The sequence below is a fragment of the Silene latifolia genome, chromosome Y (genome assembly GCF_048544455.1).
Source record: "Silene latifolia isolate original U9 population chromosome Y, ASM4854445v1, whole genome shotgun sequence".
Lineage (NCBI taxonomy): Eukaryota > Viridiplantae > Streptophyta > Magnoliopsida > Caryophyllales > Caryophyllaceae > Silene > Silene latifolia.
In genome coordinates, this window is record NC_133538.1 from 151,827,975 (window position 1) to 151,832,139 (window position 4,165).

Consider the following 4,165-nt stretch of genomic DNA (forward strand, 5'->3'; position numbering starts at 1 on the left):
TAGTGAGCAAAAGAACCTTGGACTTAGTTTGGCTATTTTGTAGTAAACCTTTAAACATTTGGTTGTGTTTATATTTTGAAGGGACATATGTCTCCCTCTCTTATTTTGGTTTGTATCACTTTATTCTCGCGACTTTAGCAAGTTATGTAAATTAGGGTGTTAGTATTTGCAGGTTTTGGCACTCTTCATTTGGAAGTGTTTGTGGTTGGTTTAGAAAAGTTTTTAAAATTACAGGTTTTATCTGGTTGAACCAATTACAAACATATCCTGTCAGTTTTTCCGTAAAATTTTACGTGTTTATTTTACGCTAAAAATGAGGGTGTCACAGATTGGTATCGAGCTTGTTGCTCCGACGCACGTTTGTGCACCCCAATATAAATAATTTGACCTTAAAATAATAAACTTGAGAGATGGGTAGGATGGGTAGATTTAGGATTTTATGTTGTAGTCTCTTTGTGATTGCTCTTTGGTAGGTTCTAACATGTTTGTTGATTGTCATTTAATGAGTGTTGTGTCCTTGGATCAATGACTGTGAGCTTAACAATGTGGTGATCAAGATTTGGTGCCTATTGCTGAGGATTGAAGATTTGTTCAACTTTGAAGAATGTTTCTACTTCCTCGAAGATGTTTCTCATTCTTTGTGTACCTTGCCCCGTTCTTTACTTCTTAATGCCTACTCCTTCTTCTAAATCCTCTTTTCTTATTCCTTGTAGGTCACTCTTATATTCTCTAACTTGTCCTTTGTTCCTTGCTTATCCTCCCTTAACGCCTTTTGATGGTACTCTTTCTTTTGAGGAATGTTGACCTTGGTTGGAAATTTGATCTTTGAGGAGTTTGTTGGTGTTTGACCCTTTCCTGGTTTTGAGAGGATTTGATGTTGGAAAGACTTAGGTAGTGTGATGAGACATACTTGATGGTTCTTAAACCCATAGATCCTTGAATAAGTGAGTGCGTTGGATTGGTGGATTTTGTGTGCCAAGTGTGAGTTGCATTGGTTACTAAGGTTATGGAACATGACATTGTTGTTTATGTTTGGGATACTAGTGCTTAGTACTTGACTTTAAATGAATGAAACTGAATGGTGAATTTGAGGATATAGGATTGGTGAGTAGTCGAGGTTGTGGTTGGTTTCCATAATCACTTTGGATATGAGGGTTTGATAATGTATAAGTTACCATGGGAGAAATGTTAAATGTGGGATTATTAGTTGGTTTTAGCGAGTGGTATTGATTACTACTTGAGGTATGGTTGTCACCAATTATTAGGTTAAAGAACATAGTTTCAATTTATGGTTTTAGGAATTTTGAGGTGATAAAGTGTTGTTACATTTAAGCCCTTGTTTCTTGAGGAATTTGATGGTAAGTAAGTTTTAAGATGTCAAATGTGAAAGAATACTCTTTGGGATGTTGATGACCATAATGGATTGGTGATGTGATCTGGTATTAGTTGGCTCTTGAGAGTTCTTGAGTTGAGAGAGACTTAGTATGGAGAAGAATTTGTTAACCCTATAGTTTTATAGACCTTGAGGTCGCGTTGGGTACTTGAGATGATGTGATGATGTTGTAGCTGAGTGTAGTTCCGCTTTTGGGAATCCTTAATAAGTAAAAGGATAGAGAAACTTGAGATCCTATTGATTTTTTTCAGATTTTGGGTTGGTATGTTACTACCTTGTTTTGAAAGGAGAACCTTGGGGAATATTTGAGGAACCCATAATTGACCCTAGTTGGATACGAATATAGCTTTGTTGGAAGCCTTGACCTTAGGCTTGTGAAATTGTTTCTGTATGTTTGAGGATTTGGAGAGATAAGATCACACTTATAGTGGAGTACCTTGTTTTAGGGAATAGATTAGGATGAGGTAACATGAGCGATTGAGGAAACCCTTGGGAGTGATGTGGTTATGAGTTTTGTTGTTAGGAAGTTTTTGGAACCGTTTTGAGTGTTGTCTAAATTTCCTTCATCCTTGATCATAAGCCCGAGGAGCGCTTGGTTTGCGGTAATCCTTTCGTTATATGCCGCTTCCATTCTCCTCTCCTTCTCTTTAGCGTTCGTTGAACCCCGTATTTATGCCAAAGTTTACGTATCTTCTTCTTGCCCGAGATATCTTCTTAACTCGAGTACCTCTTATTTCATCAACCATTATCTTTACGGTCCGACTCCCTAGTTTCCTAACTTGTCATGCTCATGTACCCTTCGAAAATATTTTACCGTTTCTCTATTCCGTTATCACTCCTTATCTACTTAGTATAGTTGGTACCTTGTTGACCATGTTTACAGAGTTAGTGGGATGTGATTTGAGGATTTTTGTATTTTGGTTTTGTCGGGAATTGGTGTAGGAGTTTGTGTCTGTATTTGACCATGTAATATGAGAGCTAGATTTTGATGGAATTCTTATGATGGCAATGTTGTAGTCTCCTTGCGATTTGAGGTTCGCGTTATTTGGTGGTATAAGACTCACTTTGGTTTCGATTTGATGATGAGACTAATGGGATTAGTTTACCTTGGTGGAGTATTCTTATGGTTATTTTGGATTTGTTTTGGGCATTGTTCGTTCGGGGATTGTTCGTTTGTCATCTGAGCCTTACTTTACGGTATTGGGGATTGATAGCTAAGTTAGTGGAATGTTATTGTAAGTTTGGACCTTATATTTAATTCTTTGAGGAATCTTTCTATTGGAATTGGAATATTGTTGGGAAGTAGGATAGTGAATCTTGAGTAAAGCGATCAGATGATTTGTGTGATGAACCCATTTATCTTATAGTTAGTGCTAATTATGGATTGGATAGTGCAACTTGTTGCTGCGGGTTGGTTTCAAGTAGGAATGCGTTTGGGAATGTTGAATCTTGGTAAGGGTATAATATTGTTACTAGTTTCGACTTTGGATTTTGATTTTGTTCGGTGGAGGATATTGGTGGAAACATTTTGATTGGGAAATTGTTAAGTTATAATTGTAGAGGATAAGATTGTCTCAAAGATTAGCTTATAAGTAGACTTGTCGTTGAGTGGTTCTGATGGCTCTTTGGATTAGTGTGGCCTCTGGTTGTTGCCCTGTTGATGTTCGGAGGACCTAGTAGGATGACTCTGTGGTTGGAAATTGAGTGAACCTTTCTCGAGGTACCGATCTTCCTAATTCCGATCTCCGACAATTGTCATTCTTGCTATTCTGGCTTGTTCCGTTGGGTTCGCCTTTTTGGAACTCATTTGACTTTTCGAGTAAAGCGTCTTGTTCATTGACATCTTTGTTGACTTCATCCAAAAATTCCACCTTCAAGAGTTCAGTTCCTTCTGATCTGTTGGTTGTGAGTTCCCTATCGCGAGTTGCACTCGCGTTCCGAGTGGTTTTCCATCTTGCATAGATTCTATCTAGTTTGAGTAAACTTTTGGTTCAATATTTTGAATTGGGAGTTAAATCTACAAATTGACCTCTTTCTATAACATTTGAAAATGATTCCTCACTCTCTTTCAACTTTAGTGTTCGATTTGATACCTAAGCTATTTCTCGTTTTGTGTAAGTTCGGACCAATGTGAGTTAACTTTTCAATTCATTGTTAAACTTTGTATTAGATTTGGAAAACTTGACTTTTGGAAAGTTTGAAAAATGATTTACCATTTTTCTATAACAATTGCATTTAACCTTTCGCTTTCATTTTGTTTTGGCGTTGATTCGTTGTCAGGATTCGTTATTAGAGATGTCTAGTAACTAGTTCTGCACTTATCGGCGAATGATTTCGTATTTTGATTTGTCCCTGATAATAAAACTTTGAACTAGAATTTTGAAAATACTTTTATGATTTTTAATGATTTTAACATTAATTAGTGTTAAATCTCGTTATTGGAGACGTCCCAATAATGGGTTTTCTCATTTATTGGTGTAGAAATGTTTTTATATCTTGATATGAAGTGTGGATGTTCTTGTCTGATCAACAAGAGTATCACCGTTTCATTGGAAAGATACCTATAATATTATTAAGATGTTGTTTACTATAATTTCTCCTCTAAGTTTCGAGGACGAAACTTTTTAAAAGGAGGGGTGATTGTAACACCCCGTAATTTCGGACCGTTATTATATTGCGGAAGTAATTTATTAGTCAAGTTGAATTTAATATTAATTTATTTGAAGTAAAAATAATTCAAAGAAATATAATTCTATTATATTTTGAAGTAAA